The following is an 11,285-nucleotide window of genomic DNA, read 5'->3' as shown; positions in this document are numbered from 1 at the left end:
AACGAGAAACCCCTATACATTAAGAGACATCGTATACCCTAATCAGCACTGCTGATCAGTTAGTGTCATTAGCACCCTCAAGAGTATCTTCCCCACTCGAGACTCGATATAACTACAACCCCTAAACCACCTAAACTCTGAAGATAGGCGACTCTCGTGTGTAACGTTTACGGAGCGCTGGCGTCTCGTTGGGACACGTTGTCCGGCTATTTTCACCAAGTACGACGCTCGGCCGACGGGGAGGAACGCACGCCACGGGAGCGCCGTTTCCCCACCTTGCGCGCGCGCAACGACCGGAGGGAGAGCCGTCAGTCGTCCGAGGGTGGGTTCGCGTTTAGCGGGCGCGCTTCGAGGGATTCACACGCGCGCGGTTGTGGCTCGCTCGCCGCGTGACACGAGTGACGGCCGAGCGGAACGCGCGACACGCGCGCGGACTCCTCTACCTTCGCATTGAGCGGCATTCAGTCAGTCGCTCCGACACCACGCTCCGCGAGTGCGTGCGCGGTGCGTGCATGTGGCCGAAACGACGACGACGACGTCCTTTGTCATCGGCACCTGTCGCCGCCGCCGCCGCCGCCGCCGCCGCCACCGACCCGCCACCTCCGGAACGGAGTCTCCCCGGAAACTGCGCCCGGAGTGGCTCTCATCATACGACATGTGAGTGCACAATTGGGATCCCTCCGGATCCTTCCTAATGTTGGCCGTGTCCTACCGATCGATTCGCCGACGATCCATACACGTTGCTCCTCGAGGAACACGCCAAGTCAAGAGTAGGAAGTCTAAATGACTTTATTTCGACGCCATGGAAGTCAAAGGATGATTTTTCGTTACAAAATTTGATTCTTTATTAACGTTAAGAATCAAAATAAAGCTTCTTTTCTTTTTACTTTTGTGTGTTTCTTGGGTTTTCGGCTTCTTGCCATTCTGCTTCCGTCCAGGTATTCTTGTCGCGACGTGTTGTCCCGGTTCGCAATGGTTTTCCTCGATCCCTACACTGAGAATAAAATATAGTCAATTTTAATAAATATTTAGTCCAATACTGTCAACCAAACATTTACTTACAGTAAGTAAATATTTGTTCAGTAAAAAAGAAGATTGTTAAATCAAATTAATATTTTTTGTATCAAATAAATATATCTTTATATTTAGTTAGCAGTATATTCAACTAAATATTTATTAAAATTGACTACATTTTTTTCAGTGCATGGACGATCACTGAAGTATTGGAGTACTTTTTGTAGTATTCGTATTCTGAATATACCTCGATCACCTTTTAAAAGTGTAACGTACAATTGTTGTTGCATCTCGTAGCATTTAAATTAAGACTTTAAAGGAAAGGAAAAAAGGGATTAGATGGTTTATTACAGAAAATTAGAACTGGAGTGTGTTTCAAATATCAGAATTAATGTATTGGAATATAAATTTAAGGCTGAAAAAGTAGGGCAAATATGGATTTCTAAATGCGGCCGGTACGAGCGTCGACCGATAGCGGTAATTTTTATACGTTGCGTGTTGCAAACAAATCTCAGAATCAGAGAAATTGCGCTAAATGCGAACACGTGGACGTGACACTCTTTATTATTATATATACGATTTTTATGTTGCGTGCCGCAAATAAGTTTCAGAGGACCGAATTACACAATCGCTAAAGTCTTTAAACGTCATCGTGCCGTGCGAGCTTCGACCGACGATCACGCTGAGTAGAACAGTTGTGTTAATGTATACGTGTGCTGTCGCAAAAATAAATCTCAGTATTTAACAATTTAATTGTATTTAACACTAAATGCGGGATGTAATTACGGGATTCTAAACACAGTTCGTGCGACCCTCAGCTAACGATGACACCGAATTGTATTAGGGACAAAAGCGTGTCGAATAATCATACTGTGCGATTTATTCGACAAACGTGAGTACAGGCAAATACGGTCTTTAACTATGACTCCCAGCTGATAGCAGGATTGAGATTATCACGTTTATGCATTACGAGTGAACCAAAGGAGAATGAGAAAATCAAAATAATGTCATACTGAATCACGACAAAAGATGACATAAATCGCTTGATAATTGGTTAATATGACGTAAAATTGGCATTATTTTGACTTCTTAAGGAATACACCGAGTCAAAAAAAATCAAAATGATAATTTTTTATTACAAAATTTAACTATTATTTATTGACTTTAAGCTTCAAAATAAAGTCATTTTGATTTTTTTGTTGATTTTTGTATATTCCTTGGATTTTTTTCTCAAGAAATACACAAAAGTCAATAAAAAATTTAAATGATTTTATTTTAATCTTTGACTGTCAATAAACAGTAAAATTTTCTAACCAAACGTCATCATTTTAACTTTCATAACATCAAAATAAAATCATTTTGATTTTCTCTTGACTTGACGTGTTTCTTGGGTTGAAAAGAGAATCATGCGCGATTACATTGCGTTCTTAGCTGCGGGGTCATAATATCGGCCGATGACGGCATCGAATGCGACAAGAGGTTTGCTCTTTGTGGCTAAACTGCTATACCCTCGCTGCAAAATAAAATTGATAATATATTTGATGTTTGGCGGAGACAAGAAGGAAAATTGAGTGCAGCCTAGTGGCAAAGAACAGGCTTAACCGTATAGCGTATATGTCACGCCCGAATCTCGAGAGACGAAAGTCAAACTGTTTGCTAAACGGAGAATAGCTAAACGCGAACCTTTGAACGCGATCGTGTGACTCTCGTTCGTTGATGGCATTGAACGCGATTGTCACGTCACGTGTCGCGCAAACGGAATACCGCGTATCGTTATACCATTTAGCGTTAATTGCGGTCCACACATGACACATCTCGGCTTATCGCGCCGTATACGACTGGTATCGACGAGATGGTCGACATGCGCCGACTGTAGTTTTGACAAGCGATATGTCGGCTTGTTCGATTGACCTGCCGTGTAGGTCAATCGTAGAAGACGGAGAAGTCGATCTCTCCGCATGGCACGCGTGTGCGGAAGTATATCTGCCGTGTCGAGGTGCATCTTTGGTCTGTTTTCTGTTCCTGCACTAGATTGCACTGGCGCTCTCTTTCTCACTTTCAGTAAATATCAAACATATACCTGTCTCACTTCAAGTTCCAAAAGTGTACACTACACTGAGAAAAATGGTCTGGTTGGATTAAATAGTAATTCTGGTGGAAAATGGACGAATCAGAATTTTCTGGTTATGTCTATTAAAATTCTAGTTGTGATAACTAGAATTCTGATCAATATAATTATTCTGGTAAAAAGAAATAAGAATTCTAGTAGATTTTATCAGAAATACCCTTATGGAAAGAGACACTGAAAATTTCGAAAAAACACTGAAAATTAAGTGTTAACACTCAACTTTGAGTATTAACACCTGAAAATTAGGTGTTAACACTCAAAGTTGAGTGTTAACACTTAATTTTCAGTGTTTTTTCGAAATTTTCAGTGCCTCTTTCCGTAAGGGTATAGTATCAACCAGAATTCCGGTTATCTCAACTAGAATTCTAATAAATTTAACCAGAAATTTCTGATTCGTCCATTTTCAACCAGAAATTGTTTTCAGTGTAGTTCAGCCACAGAAAACAGACCTCTTGTCGCGTGTGATGCACGCACGAGGAGACGCGCGAGCGGATATCTCAGGACATCCGCCGATCCGCGCCGCATTGTGTGCAGCGTCGCGGGTGTTACGCTCCGGTACGGCGCGGACGATCGATATTGCTCTAACGCTGATAAGGACGGTTCGTAACACACACACACACACACACACACACACGAGGGAGGAGAAGAAGAAGGGAAGAGATTGAAACCGCGGTATAGTTTCGTCGAGTTCAGATTTCAGTGGCACGAACACGCGAGAAACTGCACCCGTGAAAGTCGAGACGTGACAGCCGACGTGTGATCGTCTCTCGAGTATCTGTTGCTCTCTCGAAAAAAATGAACTTACTGAAATTGTACCGTCTTCCCTTTTTATTTCCGATAGGAGGATCGCGTTCTCATGCGAGATTATTTTTGACCATTGAGATTCGCAAATCGACGAATATCGATTTGGAATCAATTTCATTGGCATCGTCTGATTTTAACTCTGGTTTTTTACGTCTCTTTTGGGGCTTAATTGAGAAAAGATATGCAGAAAGTTTGAAATTTACTGAAAGTGAACTGAATAATTCAGCAAAAAAATATTTGTTAATTTCTTAATACATATGCATGTATAAAATGTTTCAATTCGCATAATTTATTCATTTTGATTAAGTAAATATTACTCGTCAGTTTTTTCAATATTAAACTTTAAAAGAATATATAAATAATAATATCTTTATATTATATAAACTTATATAAACTTATTTAATTTTAAAAGAAATTTTTATTTGTTATTACATATTTATTTACATAGGTACAGTCAAATAATTTAATTATAAGAACAATCTGGTTCAAGACAAAATCTATCTTGACTTACACAACTTAAACTTGCTTGAAAGTAACCTTTGCCCTAAACCCTTTCACTCTAAAAAAGGTTAAGAACAGAAAGAGTACTCAAGGTTTTTAAAGATAGTCTTGCTTTAGTTTCCACCTGAACGTAGAAAGCAAGTTATCATTAGAAAATCGATTTATCGAACATGAATTTTTAAACTTAATTTCTTAGATTCACCGTTAAAATATCTTGGGACGAAAATAGAAAAGAATTTTTTTTTTACGAGGGTGTGTAATATTGTTGTTACATTCTCAATTAAAGCTAGAAGAAAATTAATTTTTAATACAAATAATCATTAACTATAGGAACGATTTGCGGTTTTTGGAATTTTGCCATCGATCGATGCTAAATTAAACGAAGCAATTCTAAATCGGTCAAAGACTCCAAGTGAATATTCAGGAAAGATTCAGGACAAATTAATAAACAATGATTCTGAAAAATTGCATTAAAATATTTTTTAAACTATTTCTTTTCACCGTTAGAGGATAGTCTATATATATGTATATATTACGGTAAACACGGTTGAAAGAAATTCCTATTTGGCGAAACAAGATTGAAGTCTTCGTCAACAAATAGAAACTTGCGTCCAACGAGATCGAGCGGAGTGCGCGCCTGTTAATATTTTTAGATTTATATTTGATGGCAAATAGGTGAAGAAACGGAGTAGCGATGAGACTAGAATTTATTGCGCAATTCTTCGCACGCGATCGATCAATACCGTTTTATTAGCGTTGCAAAATCGAACGTGGGGAAGATCATCACTATACTAGCAGACAAATAAATATTAACATTTAAACGATTATGTATCATTTATCTTGTTGAATATGTAGAATGATATAGAGTCGTGCACGTATACTTTGCAAGTTTCTTATTTTGACGCTTAAGAGCTTTACCGCAAGAGAATAAAACAAAACCGTTAATGAACGGCATGTGAACGAGAATTGAATTGTTAACATTCATTAACACTTCACGATAGCCGCCTTCATTAACGCTTCTTCTAACACTGAATTTAAATTAGGAACTCCTTACAGTATACACGAATACAAGTAGTATTTATGTGGGATATACGATAATAAGCTTGCTAAATAAGGTGATTATTGTGAAAATTAAGATACTTTTTCCCAGCATAAAAACAAAAAATTATCGAGTTAAAAGCGATTAAAAACAAAAAATTATCGAGTTAAAATGGAACTTCAAGAAATTAAGTTTTAGAAAAAACAGTGAAGAAATAAAATAAAGAATAAGTATATTTCAGTTTATTCTTTATTAAAATCTATTGAAATACGGAGAATAAAGTGTGTAATTAAAAGCATAGCTGTAAAAATATTCACTGTTGGAAATTTAAAAACTGTGAGAAATAAGATATTCAGTGAAATTTCGATAAAATATTATTTCAGTTCCCATAAGGAAATTCTACGCTGTTCGTAGAATGTGTCTGCTGGCAAATGCTTTATACGTAGCTCCGCATTGTGTCGCATCGTTATCCAACATCCTGATCCTACACTGCAATGAATAAACCGCTTCTCTTATTAATAGATTCTAAAAATTATACTCTACGCTATTATTTCGTCGCGCGTTGCTATTTTAATATCGGAAAAATGTCATAATTGCAACGTCGTACGAGGAAAAAATTATTTAATATATATCTTTAAAATTATTTATTTGCAACGTCGTACGAGGAAAAAATTATTTAATATATATCTTTAAAATTTTTTATTAAGTATCTAAATTATTTTTATTATTTTTAATATTATACAGATCTTTTATTTTCATTGTCCATTCTATTGTTTTCCTCCGCAAGGAAGTAGAACGTCTCCACATTCCAAGAGCATGCATACTCAGTTACGATGTTGGGCAATTATTTCTTTCATTGTACATAACGATACGCAATAGAAATCGATGCTACAAGTCACGATACTCCGGTTACATCACCGCACATAATTACGGCGCATTGCGCGCTCTAGAACAGGTCTCATTCGTCATGGACTGTTCCTTTTTTCTGCTGCCAGTGCCAGGTTTTTCATGGTCGGAGTGTATCCGGCCTTCTACTTTTTGATTTGCATACGTTCTCGTCGGGAGTGCACTGACGGCGCGGCCTTTTTCCAGAATCGTAAAATATGAGAAAAGCTGGCAAGTATGGTACAACAGGAATGGAGCGGATGGATATTTTGTTCTCTTTTCGGTCTGTCGATCCGTTTTCTCGCCCGGTATCGCTAATACCGCAATCTCGTCCTGCCGTTAACCGCATCGTACGCAGTTTCCGGTCTCATGCGACGATGAAGCTGAGAAACTAATTATTTGTATCGACCTAGGCGCTGGTCATGAAAAAAAAACACGATACGGGTTTTGTAACAAGCTGTCGTTGCCGGTCAGTTGTTTCTAACGAGATTTCTATGCCGAATAACTGCATAACTGCTCCAGTACTTTGAAAAAAAACATAGTGGTAGCAACTTTAGATGATAATTATGTAAATTATGTATATATATTGAATAAACTACTTTATAAGTTATTGAAATTATAACAGTTTTTTCATTTCTATATGTGCAGTAATTTTACGCAATATTGAGTTTGTAATAGTCACCTATATAGTTGTTACCATTAAGTTTTTCTATACTCAGTACTTTTTAACTGCAATTATTTCGATTTACTTCACTTAAGTTCGATTACAGTCGATTAACTTCGACTACTTGTTTGAGAGAATTACCTAATACTCCTTTGGAATTCTAACTTAACTTCAAGATATCTTTTAGATTCTTATTTATAGATTTCTTTTTTGTTGAGGAATGAATTATAGTTGATATTGATCATAATTGATTTAACTCGTTATTTAACTTAGGAACATTTGATTAACAATGATCGTTTCTAATGAAAAGAATATGTCCTGAAGATATTTAACTTCAATCTTTGAGTACTGTATAATTTTCAAGATCACTATGTAAACTAAATATTTTTAGCCAAAATTATTCAGGAATGTGTAACACCAATAAAACATTATGACTTTATAAATAATTGTTATATATGTAACTGTTATGTAATGTCATGTATGACTCAGAAAATTAAATTTTGATCGTTATCCGACAATCCCATGTGAATCACGATAAACGAGCCGTGTCTCGAGGAAACAAATGTCAGGAATGCTATTAAGCCCAGACTTTCGGTTAGCGTGACGAGTGGGCGGTAGCGTGTGATAATGATTTTTATACACAGGTATATTTGCCCTCCTCCTAAGCAGGGATAAATAATCCGAGAGAAAAGAGCGATGATCGTCGGGTGAGATATCGCTCGGCTCAACTCTGCAATTTTTTCGTTTCGGAGAGGTGAGGAAAATCTCAAGGTGTGTGTAATCCGCAGTTGAGAAATGCATTAGATAGAACATAGTGTCTTCGTTGAAAGCAGATATTATGTATTTTCGACGTGAATATCGTGAGAGTGCAATCTCGTTTACCCGGTATACCTATACATATGCGCGCGCATACGCAGCACGATACATCGGCAGCATCTTGTACCGAAACGTGTAACGATTTTTCACAATGGCATGTCTCCGATGCGGTAAACGACGATAAAACGCTCGACGACCAGTCTAATGCACGTATTACAAGTGTCAGCATTGTTGAACACGTGTATCCTTGTCCGCATTTTTTTAAGGATGCGAACGGTTTCTTTAGACATTGGGAGAAGAAAAGAGATAATTTATGATAATTCTACCGTGTGAATAATTTCGTCATCTGTGAGGTAGAATTGATGCTATATATTGAGATGTTGGTGCCCCAGCTGTTTAAAAAAAAAAAGAATTTTTTTTTTGATATTACACACTGAGAGAAAATGTATTAGATTTTAATAAATTATTGTTTGAATAGTGCTCATGAATATAACAAAATATATAACATTTATTACATTCATTATATATAAATGAATAAATGTTACAATGTACGTATATATTTATTAACAAAAATGAATATTTGCTAAGTAAAAATAATATAATTAAATCAAATTAGTGATTCTTGTACCAAATAAATTAATAAATTAATTTACATTTTTTTAAGTACATATTTACCTGGCACTACTTAAATATTTATTAAAATTAATACATTTTTTGTTAGTGTTTTACTCGGCAATGTTTATCTAATATTTTTTTTAGCACACAATAAGTGGAGCAAGCTCTAATTTTGCGTGCAATATGTCTCGTTAAAATTTATTTTACTCGTATTGTAGCGATAATTTTGCTAAGTGTTACGGTAATTTTACTAAGTATATATAAACAACGTATCGTATATTTCTGATCATTGTCGAACGCGATTCGAGTTTGCTTGAGGTCTCGCGCAGATATAGAGACGTTTCAGTAACGTGGATGTACAGATCCCGGTTATAGCATTGCGTTTGAGTGACTTGAGTGAATCACTCACTATATAAACATCTATATAAGCGTTGGCTAAATCTGATACATGATATTACGCAAGTTCTCTTGGAGTTTCATGATCGCGAGTGGGATTAGCGAAAAGATTCTTTTAATGGGAGTCACGAGAGGTGAAAGTTAAAAATGTTCGACGAACCGCAAGAATTACTCGAAAAACTTTCAGCATCTCCAAATCGTACACTGAAAAGATTGGCTGCCGCAGCAATTTAGATGGTAAAATGATAAAATGTGGCATAGCATTTTTATTAATTGGCTGCAGCAGCGAATTTTTGATTGCGTTAGCCTATCCGCAATGTCAATATACCTACAATTTCGATAGACTAACGCGGCTGCAGCCAATTAAAAATGCCGTTAAATTGCTGTAGCAACCAATCATTTCTTCGGTGTAGAGTTATCAAGTTTTCAATGCGATTTAACGTGTAAAATCGAGCAAGAGAATAATTGTGGCAATTATGAGATGCGTGTTTATGATTTTGCGAAACGATAAAGGAAATGATCTCGTATCGCATATTCAGCAGTATTCAACATAGTTCGGAATATTTTGCATAACTTATCTATTTACAGAGCCTAGTTTTTTCAATTCGTACACTAAAAAGAAAGTTGCTGATATAAAAAACTTAGTTGATTTAACTAAACACGAGCTGTCAAGCAAATATTTGTTAATTTAAACAAATAACAAGTTTTAAACTACAAGATTTTGTTGATACGACTCACGTATATATATTTAACCTAAATATATAATTACTTGGACCAAGTAACCAAGTAAGTTACGAACTAAGTGCACTTGGTCAAATTAACAACCTTTTTTTTTCCTCAGTGTATAAATATCACATTTCAAAGAACGAGTCGAATCGTGTTTGCTGATCAGTATGCGTAATGTTCATCGAGGAAATGATTAAGGCGATTATAAGAATGCAGTCGGATTGTAAAAAAGAGACGGTGCATACATTTACTGATATGCCAGTGAATCGATAGTCAGGGACACCGCGGTAATATTACCGCATGGAGTATAACACACACACACATACACGTGTACAAACACACACATACGCTTTGTGTAGTAGAGGCACATTATATCGAACATCTACCTATTGCTTCCTACCTTATATATACGAGAGCGCACACGGCTCACCAATATATGCGTACACATGACGATCCGATGTATTATTCACCGGCGACCAACAGTACCAACGCCATGCGCGACGCGATAACAACTATAGCATCTTCTCCGAGAAACACAGAAATAGACGGTGCACCCGTCCGTCAAAAGCGTTCGAGCGAGGCACGCACCTACGAATGAAAGAACCCAAATTTCCGGTCGCCACGGCGCCGTCTCGATCAGCACGGCAATGGTACGTTTACCGTCTCGTTACTATGTATATCATGCGCTCGTAATTAAACCGCGTTTAGCAGAAAGCGACGGAAAACGATCTGAGAGAGAATCGCTCTTTGCACTCCTTCCTTTGTATATTTATTTAGAACGTTCCCGTCTCTTTAATCTGTGGATTGTCTGGCAAATTTGGATGGATTTTTCTTTTAAGTGAAAATTTTATTATATTTCTTTTCTTTACACAATTTTTTCTTTTTCTACTTGTTTTTCTATCTGATGAATATGTTTGAATGTATTTATATTACTTATAATAAGATAAGTATCTATTTTATGTGAAAAAAAATGTTATCCGAATAAAGTCACGGTCTGGGTCAAGTTATTATAAGGAGATGCAAAACAAGGTTGAATCAATCTACTTTCCATTTCAATTGATTCGCGTTCAATGTTTAGCAAACACAATTTTTTGCTTAATATCGCAGTTCTGTGATGCACAGAATTTATTTTCATCTCGCATTAGTTAATTATTTGGAAAGTTTATACATACAAGCATAAATAGTACATATTAGAAACTTAATGTTTTTCTTATTTTTTTACAAATATGTTTGTAAAAATATTGTCTAGAAAAGAAAGTAAATAAGAGAACGTTTTGGCAAGATTACCTTGTACTAATACATGATAAGATAAGTGGAAGGTAATAAAGATAAACATATTTTTAAAAATGAATCACAGAGATTGTATATTTTTAAAAATGAATGCAGAGATTGTATAAAACAGAAAAATATTTTATGAATTTTTTTTTCTAGAAGAATATAAAAAAACGTTTTAATCAAATTACGTTACGTGTGAAAAAATATCTAAATATCTAATGGGAAGCAATTTTATTACATGTCTACACAGTAAAAAAGAAAATGTTAATTTTAACATTTTTTACATGTTCCAGGAGATCCACTCTAAATTTTAAGTTAAAGTAACTCATTCGTCTTGTGTTATTTATTAACGAACTAGTAATGTTAAATAATTGACACAATACTTTACATTTATATTTGTTATTTTGACTTTAAGGGTGATT

The 11,285-nt window shown here is 36.0% G+C and overlaps 1 protein-coding gene across 9 annotated transcripts in view; it reads left to right on the top strand.

Annotated features, from left to right (window-relative positions):
- Window positions 1-352: 352 nt before the first annotated feature.
- The window catches only part of Mgat2 (alpha-1,6-mannosyl-glycoprotein 2-beta-N-acetylglucosaminyltransferase), a 23,379-nt gene continuing 12,446 nt past the window's right edge, over window positions 353-11,285 (top strand). For 7 of the 9 annotated variants that reach the window (XM_018508007.1, XM_018508013.1, XM_018508012.1 and 4 more), the window contains exon 1: window positions 353-657. The gene's annotated coding sequence lies outside the window, so the exon portion shown is untranslated. Of the gene's footprint in view, window positions 658-9,713; window positions 10,239-11,285 lie in introns of those variants that run through there. The other 2 variants (XM_018508009.1, XM_018508008.1) reach the window with 1 other exon arrangement.

The sequence above is a fragment of the Trachymyrmex cornetzi genome, unplaced genomic scaffold (genome assembly GCF_001594075.2).
Source record: "Trachymyrmex cornetzi isolate Tcor2-1 unplaced genomic scaffold, Tcor1.1 scaffold248, whole genome shotgun sequence".
In the NCBI taxonomy this organism is placed as follows: domain Eukaryota; kingdom Metazoa; phylum Arthropoda; class Insecta; order Hymenoptera; family Formicidae; genus Trachymyrmex; species Trachymyrmex cornetzi.
The sequence above is the reverse complement of the archived record's forward strand: the minus strand, read 5'-3'. Positions and strand labels throughout refer to the sequence as shown.